Source organism: Artibeus jamaicensis, unplaced genomic scaffold (genome assembly GCF_021234435.1).
Source record: "Artibeus jamaicensis isolate MK-2021 breed Jamaican fruit bat unplaced genomic scaffold, CSHL_Jam_final contig_525, whole genome shotgun sequence".
Lineage (NCBI taxonomy): Eukaryota > Metazoa > Chordata > Mammalia > Chiroptera > Phyllostomidae > Artibeus > Artibeus jamaicensis.
Genome location: NW_026521874.1, coordinates 17,083,596 through 17,093,794, shown reverse-complemented (window position 1 = coordinate 17,093,794; position 10,199 = coordinate 17,083,596). Strand labels below are relative to the sequence as shown.

Here is a 10,199-nt window from a genome sequence, read left to right as displayed (position 1 = left end):
GCAAGAGGGCCTGGAGCTCCAGCTTGGGAAAGGCCAGGGCCGGGGCAGACCCTGCCGAGTGTGTGGTGTGCGCATTCTGAAAATTCCTGCCCACCCTGAAGGAAGGGACCAAGGTGGGTTGGAGGCAGTGTCCCCTCCTTTCTCCTCCATTTAACCCCTCTCTCAGCCTCCCCTTGGAGCCAGACAGACAGAGATTTGTACGCATCTGCTGATGCTCATAGGCCCTGTGGAGCTCCATCTGAAGGGAGGCAGACTCAGCAAACAGAGCCCTATACAAACAGATCGGGAGCAGCTCCGTGAAGAAGGAGCCACAGGACCCCATGAGAACATGTACCGGGGGACCTACTGTAAATTATTTTTGAAGTTTTCCTTTGAATAGTTAATCCTTGGAGGCCAGAGAAAGTAATTATGCTCAGACCTGGAGGATAAGAAGAAATTTGCTAAACAAGGAACTGAGCTGGTCTTGGGGTGAAGGGTGATGTTCCAGGCAGGGGAACAGGCTGTGAGAATGCTCTGAGGCAGGAACAACCTCTAGGGACTGATGGAGGACCGATGTGACCAGAGTTTGAAGGGTAAGGGACGAGAGGGGTGCAAATGAGGTGGAAGGGGGAGCAGGGGCAAGCCAAGGGGTCCCTGTGGGCAGGACTGGCTTCACAATTTGTGGGGCCTGTTGCAAAATGAAAACGTGAAGCCCCTTGTACAAAAATTATAAAAAATTTCAAGATGGTAGCCCTGGCTGGTATAGCTCAGTGGATTGAGCGCAGGCCTGCGAACCACACGATCGCGGTTTGATTCCCAGTCAGGGCACATGCTTGGGTTGCAGGCCGGTTCCCTGCAGGCCAGTTCCCAGCAGGGGACACAAGAAAGGCAACCATACATTGATGTTCCTCTCTCTCTCTCCTTCCCTCCTTCTCCTCTAAAGATAAATTAAAAAAAAAAAGTTTTAAAAAGAATTTCAAGATGGTGACAATAGGATCAACCAAGCACAGGGCCCTGTGCTACTACATAGGTTGAACACCCATGAAGTTGGTCCTGCCTATGGAAAGTCTGTAGGGAGCCACAGAAGGCTTTTGAGCAGGGGGTGATATGATTTGCATAAGCCTTAGTTGCTATCTTACTATACCACATCTGGATGGTGTGTGACCCTCGCCTCTGCAGAGGTGGCCTGATACATTTTCCTAAAATATTTTACTCAGAATGCCTCACTCCTCTGATCAAGAACCTGCAGTGGCTCCCACCCCCTAATAAGATCCAGCCCAGACTCTCCACCCAGACCCTGAAGGCCCTTCATAATCCACCCTCACCTCGTTTGGGTAACCTGATGTCCACGTAGGCTATTTCCTGAATCCCAGAGATGATGAACTAACCCAAGGACACGACAGTTACAGGAGGGCACGTCAGGACTGGAAGCCTGGTGCCGCCCCTGCCCTGGAGGAAGGTATAGCCACACAGTGTGCTTTGTATCTACCAACCTAGCACAGAAACCTGCATACAGTAGGTGCTCAATATGTACCTGTGGCAGTGGGGCACATCTTTGCCCAGGGTAAGGGTGTTCCAGAATCCAGGATGTAATTAGCATCCTTCTTGGCTCCTTTCTCCCATATCTCTAGGCATTCCCCAGGCCCCACCACACCCTGGGATGCCCAGTGGGTCAGGTCTTGCCCATAGACATGTTGTGTCTGGGCCTGTACAGCTTCTAAAAAGCTTTTTTGAATTTGTCATTGGCATTTAAAAATCAGGAAATTTCTCACGACCATCCAAATTTTTGTTTCTCTGCAGAGTGTCATACTTGGGTCTGAATTCCAGGGCACCACTTCCTCTAAAGTAGGTTCCTCTCTAAACCCCCAGTGGGACTGTGCAGTGTGAGATCTTGAAGAAGGAGCTTCCTAATTACCACCAAGGACCAATGGGGACCCTGGGATCTGACGAATCAGGTGAATAATTCCACCTTCTGAGGGCGGGGCCAGGAGGAGTAAACCCCAGCCCTCCTCTCTGCCAACAGGAAGAATGAGGGATGTTTTGTTCCCATTGTCACAACCAGCTCCAAACTGATGCTGACTCCTGACTCCCTGGGGGCTGAATGGGTGCAGTGGGTACAATGAGTGCTCTCCGCCATGCTGGTCCCTGCCACCAGGTCTTTGCTGTTGCCTTGCTCTCTGCTTGGGCCACTCTTCCTCCTCATCTGCACTCTGGCTGGCTCCTGATTACCATTTATGTCTCAGCTCACATGTCACGCCCATAGAAAGGCCTTCCCAGTGCACCTATCTGAAGCACCAGGCAGTACTCGGTACTGTGTTATTTAGATTTTTTTAATACCAGCTATTGTCTTAAATTATTTATTTGTTGCTGTTTGGCTAATGCTAGATGTGTGAGCTCCATGAAGGCAAGGACTGAGTCTGTCTCGCTCACCACCAAGTCCTCAGGGCCTAGAACAAGACCTGGCTCCAAAGAAGAGGTTGAACACACAGTTGTGGAGCAAGGGAACCTCGGGACTCACAAAGGACCTTTCCCTGGAGGGTGCACATGACCTGTGTGGGTGGGAGCTGGTGATGCGCCAGCCGGTTTACAATTCAGAAGCAATTAGTCACCAGTTAACTGATACAGGATGCAGCTGAGGGGCTGGAATTGACACTCAAAGAGGAGCCTCAGATTTCTTTCTGGGAAAGTATTGAGGGCCATGGGGAATCTCCAGGGGAATGTTTGTAAACCTCTTCTGTGTTATGGAAGGAGATGTAAACGATCAGAAGTCACCCCAAAGGGATCTGGTTCCTTTAAGAAGCAGGTGGGTTTAACCAGGCCATGGTGGCTGCAACCGGAAGAACTGGCCTGGAAGGTAAAGAGTGGGACTGAGGAAGAGTTACCCTCTCCTACTTTTGGGGGCAAGATACTTTAGGGTATCAGGAAAGATTCTTTTGTTTGCAAATGCTGGACACTTCCCTGGATTATCCTGAGCAAAGGGGGACTTATTGGAAGGCCATCAGAAGTGGTATTGAGATTATAAAAATTTCAAGGTAGATAGAGGGTGCCATCAAACCCATTGTTGTTTCAATTCACCCAAAATTATTTTCTGGTTTCCACACTTCCTTCTGATCAGCCCATTGGTGAGAGCTTTGCATTTGGAGTGTGATCTGTGGACCAGCATCTTTGGTGTCTCCTAGGAGCTTGTTGGAAATAGAGTCTCAGGCCTCACCCCAGACCTACTGAAGGAAGATCTGTATTCTCCCAAGATACTCAAGGGATTCGAGTGCACATTGTAGTTTGGGTTTGTGGCCACAGGAATCAACTGGTGTCACCTAAATGTGAAGGTTCCTAGGCCTTCCCTGAGAGCTGCTGCTTTGATGGTCTCAGGGGAATGGGTGTTTCCCAGAGTCCTTGGGGGAGAGGATTCAGCAATAAATTCAGCAAATAGTCTTGAGCTGCTGCCACTAATTCTTGCTCACGTGCTAGCGGGGTGGAAGTCTAGCCTACGGCCTCCTGCTCTGTAGGCAGGAGATGTGGGCCTGAGAAACCCAGGCCTGTGACTTCCCAAGGAGGAAAATGCTCAGGACCCTGGAGGGAACACCCTGTACACTGCTGGGTCTCAACTTAGTGGGGGGCTCTATTTTGAGGGCTTCATCTGCTTGACTGAAGGGAGGCAGAGGGTGGCCTGGGCTGATGTCAGAGCTGGGGCCCTTAACCTGCCTGCTGTGCTGCAGACAAGCAGCTCCTAAAAAGCTGTGTTCAGCCAAAGGATGGGAACAGCAATGTCGACTGGGCCCTATAGGAGTTTCGAAGTGCCTTCGCCCTTCATTATATTTGATCTCCATGACAGTCTCGTACAAAAGACCAAAAAGACACAGCCACACATGGGAGGCTCCTGCCTCTAAAAAAGGTTGACTTCAACCTCAGAAGTGACTGTAACAGTTTAGTGAGGGCTACTGCTTCACTTGTACCTCCCTCTTGGTCCATTAAAATCTGGTTCTCAAAAGTGCCGTTGAGGCCCTGGCTGGTGTGGCTCAGTGGGTTGAGTGTCAGACCGAAAGGTTGCTGGTTCAATTCCCAGTCAGGAGGGCACATGCCTGGGTTGTGGGCCAGGTCCCTGGTTGGGGTGTGCAAGAGGCAACTGATCAATGTTCTTCTTTTCTTTCTCCCTCCCTTACTTTCTCTCTAAAAAAATAAATAAAATCTTTAAAAAAATAGATAAAAATAAAAGTGCTGTTGAGTTAGGAGGTTGGGTCAGGGGTGAACTCATCTTTTCACATTTTGAAGTTAAAGTGTGACCATGTTACACTTGTATGGCTCGGTAAGACACAAGTGTCTATTTGGGCTTGCCCAGTACTCTGGGGTTCAGGAGTTTCATTTTCAGGTCCAAAACATTAACGGAGGAAGACAATTCCTACATCTCCCACTTATTTTCTGCCACCCACAGGTCCCAGGCATTACTTGGCACTTCGAAGTAGCTCCCAAAATTGCAGACAGAGGCTCCAGAGGAAATTGTCAGTCTCTACAAGACTTGCCTGGTGTTTGCAAAACTTATTCGATGACATCACAAGAAAGACTTGGCAAGTAGGATAAGGGAGTCTGGCCAGTGAAGACAGACAGAAGCCTGCAGGCATGGGTTCAGGCAGGACAGAAACGGAGATTGCCAATAGGTGGGGGTGAGGACAGAGCCAAGCACCTTGGAAGGAGAGGGAACAACCAGTTGGCATTACCGAACACGTTCACAAACACGGTCCTCCTGTATCCTCAGCAGCCCTGTAAGGTGAGATGTAATGACACCCCTCATACAGGTAAGGGTCCTAAGACTCATCAAGACCATAGAGCTACGCAAGCCAAGCCATGCACGTTGGACCAGTATGTGGCACATAGTGGGTGAACAGGTGGCATTTGTGGAATAAAAGTAGAATGTGTATATTTGACAGCACTTTTAAAAGGAATTGTAAATGTTGAGAAGTTTCTATTTTTGCATAGTATTGCCCCACAAGATACTAATTACAAAGGGACCCTTTACAGCAGAGAAACCCAGCAGACACCTTAACTGAGTTATCAATGTCACTATTATCAGCAGCAAATGATATCGACAGAATGTAGCTCCTGTGTGATGCACTCAGAAGGCACGACATCACTGCTGTGGTGTTCTTGCCTAAAATGCATAACTTTGATCTCAACGACATCAGACATTCAAATTGAGGGACAGCCTCTGAGATGACTGGCTGGCGCTCTTCAGTGTGAATGTCATAGAGGAAAGAGACTGAGGAGCTGTCGGAACTGAGACTCGACTAAATGCAATGTGGGTTCCCGGGTTGGGTCAAAAGGAACACTGGCAAAATTCAAATAAGTTCTGTGGGTTAGTTAATAATATTGTATTAGTGTTAATTTCCTGGTTCTGATCCTTGTACTTAGGTAAGATGTTAATATTAGGGGAAGCTAAGAGGGGGAGGTATAGGTGGTGAAGAGTTTAGAAGAACCCTCTGAACGATTTTTGCAACTTTTCCGTAAACCTAAAATTATTTCATAATAACAGTTTAAAGAACTGCAAAATACATTTTATGACATATGGAATTATATTTCAATTTAAATAAACTATAAACGTCTTAAGAAGTAAGACGTGAAAATACAGCTTCTTTGGATGATACTTTCTCCCCTTCCCTTGCTCATTTTTCTGTTATAGTTTGAATCTTTCTCTGTTTCAGAGATACTGAGCTCAAACGCCACGTCCTCCAAGAAGCTCTGCTGCATCTACACAGCTAGGAAGGCATCTTCCTCCGCTGAACCCCAGGACATCCTCGTTAGTGCAGACTCCATCCCAAGCCACAACTGATACCCGACGCCTGGATATTGGAACTGAGAAATTAACTGGCCTGTTTCTCATTGTTGGAGCCACGAGATGTGAAAAATAAAAGCTGTTGGCCACGATTCTCTCTGCCACAAAAGGAACCCTGTCTGCCGCTAGAGAGAGAAAACAGTTCACACAGACAGGGACAGAGGGACAGACAGACAGAGACCCATTTGTTCTGGAAATTTTCTGCCCTTGTCAGGAGTGGCTGGTCGGTTGACCCCACTGTCCACTACGTAACCCCCAGTAAAATCTTCTTCCAATAAATCTTTCTTTATTAAGGTGGCCAGAATAGTTTTATGTGTCTCTCAACACAAAGACATCAGTGAATACAGATACTCTGCCAGGGCTGCCCAACCTTTTGGCATCTCTGGGCCACCCTGGAAGGAGAGTTGTCTTGGGCCACACGTTAAATACACAGACACTAACACAAACTGGTGAGTGAAAAAAATGGTTTAAGTAAATTTACGATTTTGTGTTGGGCCGCATTCATAGCCATCCTGGGCCGCATGCAGCCTTCAGGCTGTGGGTTGGGCCCCCTGGTACATGTTTTATCTCCTGCTCATCTGAAGATTGTCAACTACCCACTTCAGATATAGTTCTCACTGGCCTGGGCTTAGGGAGAAAACTAGGACAATGTGCTGAGTTACTTACAAAGGTTACTTAAAAAAAATTGGTTACTTGTGAGATTAGTCTCTCCTATTAAATTTTATGATGACAGTAGAAAGTAGTGCTTTATTTTCTCTTTAATGGACTTTGACGAATAACAAAATGTTGGCAATTGCGTCTCCAACTTGGAAAGAACACTTTACTGGGATGTGAAATCCCAGAGTCTGTGAAGCTCAGGCCAGGTTAGGCTCCTCTGGGCGAGGGCCCTGGCGTGGCTCCCCCCATAGCTCCCGGCTCGGCTGAGGTTGGGCCGAGGTGCCTCCTGAAATCAGTCTGAGTAAGATAAGCTGATGAGTTTAGAAAGCTGCTCTAGTCTGCTGCCTGTCATGTGGGGAGGATCTGACTTAGAACAGTTACAGCTTATTCAATCACTTTATTCTTTTATGATTTTCTTTTTATTTTTTATTTTTTTAAATTGATTATGCTGTTACAGTTGTTCTATTCCCCCCTTCATTCCCCTCCACCCTGCCCCCCCATCCCCACCATTACCCCCCTTTAGTTTATGTCCATGTGTCTCAAGTCCTTCAGGTTCTATATTTCCCATGCTATTCTTGCCCCCCCCATCTATTTTCTATCTACTGTCTATGCTACTTATTTTCTGTACCTTCTCCCCCCATCTCCTCCTCCCACTCCCCTGTTGCTAACCCTCCTTGAGATCTTCATTTCTATGTTTCCACTCCTGATCTAGCTGTCCTTTTAGTTTGCTTTCGTTTTAGGTGTGGTTGTTAATAACTGTGAGCTTGTTGTTCTTTCACTGTTCATGTTTCTTTAACTTCTTTTTCTTAGATAAGTCCCTTTAACATTTCATATAATAAGGGCTTGGTGATGATGAACTCCTTGAATTTGATCTTATCTGAGAAGCACCTTATCTGTCCTTCCATTCTAAATGAAAGTTTTGCTGGATAGAGCAATCTTGGTTGTAGGTCTTTAGATTTCATGACTTGGAATATTTCTTTCCAGCCCCTTCTTGCCTGTAAGGTCTCTTTTGAGAAATCTGCTGACAGTCTGATGGGGACTCCTTTGTAGGTGATTGTCCCCTTAGCTCTTGCTGCTTCTAGGATTCTCTCCTTCATTTTAATTTTGGCTAATGTAATTATGATGTGCCTTGGTGTGTTTCTTCTTGAGTCCAACTTTTTTGGTACTCTCTGAGCTTCTTGGATTTCTTGGAAGTCTATTTCCTTTGCCAGATTGGGGAAATTTTCTTTTATTATTTGTTCAAATAAGTTTTCCACTGGTGGCTGTGCCTTTCCCCCCTTCTGGTACCCCTATAATTCGGATATTGGAGCGTTTAAAGATGTCCTGGAGGTTCCTAAGACTCTCCTCATTTCTTTGAATTCTTGCTCCTTGACTCTTTTCTGTTTGGCCATTATTTGCTTTCTTCTGGACCACTCCATTGATTTGAGTCCCAGTTTCCTTTTCATCGCTATGGGTTTCCTGTGGAATTCCATTCATTTCCATTAGTTTAGCCTTCATATGTTTCTCTAATTTGTGGCTATAATCAACCAGATCTGTGAGGATCCCGATGACCAGTGTTTTAAACTGTGCGTCTGAGAGTTTTGCTATTTCTTCGTCGCTTAGATTTATCTCTGGGGCTTTGAGGTCTTCCTGCGACATTTTTGGTCTGTTCTGGCCCTTTAAGTGGGAGAAGCGGCGCCTTGGACTCCCAAGTCGCTGGGCTGTGACGCTGTATGTGGAGGCGTGGTCAGAGCGGGGAAAATGGCGGCGCCCTCTACCGCCGCGGCCGGTCCAACCGCCCACTCCCTCGCCTGTCCGCTCGCGCGCAAATAGGCAACCGCAGTCAACACGCAGCACTGCCTCCCCACTGTCTCCTCTGCAGTTGCTCACCTGGTGGGTTGCTCGGTCGCTCACTAGGTCCAATCCTGCGTTTGGAACCCGTGCGTCTGGATTCGCGCGTCTGGATTCTGCGCCCGGGTCTGTCCGCCGGAGTCCTCCTGTGCAACCCCTCACCACCCGCCGGTTTCGCCCCTTACCGGTCGGGCTGAAGAATTTGTTGTTAACGAACTTCCGAAAAGTTCAATTTTCCGTGTTCTGGTTGTGTTTTCTGATGCTAATATTTAGTTGTCCCTAAACTTGGTTGTGTGAGAAGGCACGGGATATCCACCTATACCTCCATCTTGGCGGAAGTCATATTCTTTTATGATTTTCAAAGGAAGCCTCATTTCTTTACTCGCAGAATGCCCCACGAGTCCTTCCTAGGTGAGGTGGGGAGAGAGCACTGGAAGGGGAGTCAGACAGCACCGAAGGTCAACTTTGGCTTCCTTTCTGACCAGTTGCAATGTCTCAAGTAACTTGCTTCATTTTCCGAGGCTTGGTTTCCCAACCTGTGAAATGAGGGTGACATCTAACCCACCTTCTTCACAGGGCTGTTGGGAGAGGCTGGATAAGGCTTGGCTGTGATTTGGAAACTGGAAGAGCGGTGGGGACAGATGCTGGGTGTTATTTTACAGAGTTTGTTGGGGATATTTGAAGAGGAAACGATTAAATTACAGAAATGGGAAAGTAGGGAAGTTGCTAAGTACTTCCTAGCTGTCCCTAGCTCTGTTTCCTAGTTGCCTATGACCTCACCTCTCTGTGCCTCAAGTTCTTCATCTGGAAATCCAGGTCCCACCATCGGGAAAGTAATTCTTTGGGACAGCTCCCACCGGGCACCGAGGTACACAGAGAGTGGGTTAGAGAGAGGGTCCCTCCTGGTGAAGGAGGCTGCAGAGCAAAGGCTTCGAGGTAGGAATTCTTGCGCAAGGATGAGAAACACTGGTCTCACATGTTTTGTTTATGAGAACAATGGTAATCTTTCTCCATCTTGATGAGAATTAAGCAAGATAATGAGGGAGAGTGCTTAGCACAGGCTGGCACACTCAGTAATGGCGCTTATCCACACTGCTTTTGTTTTATTTTGCAGATGAAATGGAGCCTCTGAGAGGGGATGTGGCTGGCCCAGTCAGAGTTATCAGAAGTTGAGGATTTGAACCCATTTATTCTGGACTATAGAGGCCAAGCTCCGAACAATTGCATTACAGCCACACCATTGTGGGGCCTCTGCTCCGGCCCCAGCTGCCTGCCCGACCCAGCAGCTATGGGCGGCCTCACTCCTTGTGTGGGCAGCAGGGCCAGCAAGAACCCTCTGAGTTCCTTGAAAACCAAATATGGACAGACTGGGCCCTCTGAGGCCCGACCCCAGGTCTGGGCTTGCTCCTGCCTGCCCATCTGGGCTTGGGCCCTTTTCTCTATGCAACCTCCTGGCTGTGCCCCAGAGGACTCTGGGAGAGCCTCCCTTCAGACCCCCTCCTCAGAGCATCTTGTTGAGCAAGTTACTGAAAGAGAATGATGAGACCAGTGTCTCAAACATGCCACAAAAATTCCTGACCCCAGGCCTTTGTTCATGTGTCCCCTCCACTTGGAGTATCTCTTATCCATCCTTCAGGCCATATTGAGGTAGCAGGAAAGGTTACTTCCTAGCTGTGTGACCTGGAGGAAGTCATTCATTCCATTCATCCATCCATCCATCCATCCATCCATTTGTGTGTCCATCTGTCCGTCTATCCATTCTTTCTTCCATCCAGGGGACACCTACCTGTATAAGGCTCCTTACATATAGTCTCTCTTTCCAGACTAGAATCCCCTTGAGGACCACAGACCCGGTGCCAGAAGATAATTGTTCAACCAATATCCATGGGCCAAAGCTCATCCTAACTAT

At 47.7% G+C, this 10,199-nt stretch overlaps 1 long non-coding RNA gene across 1 annotated transcript; it reads left to right on the top strand.

Annotated features, from left to right (window-relative positions):
• Positions 1-1,794: 1,794 nt before the first annotated feature.
• On the top strand, positions 1,795-6,100 carry LOC119064892 (uncharacterized). Its single transcript, XR_008392429.1, has 3 exons — positions 1,795-1,934; positions 4,409-4,741; positions 5,673-6,100. It is a non-coding gene; the product is annotated as an uncharacterized LOC119064892 (long non-coding RNA).
• Positions 6,101-10,199: the final 4,099 nt, after the last annotated feature.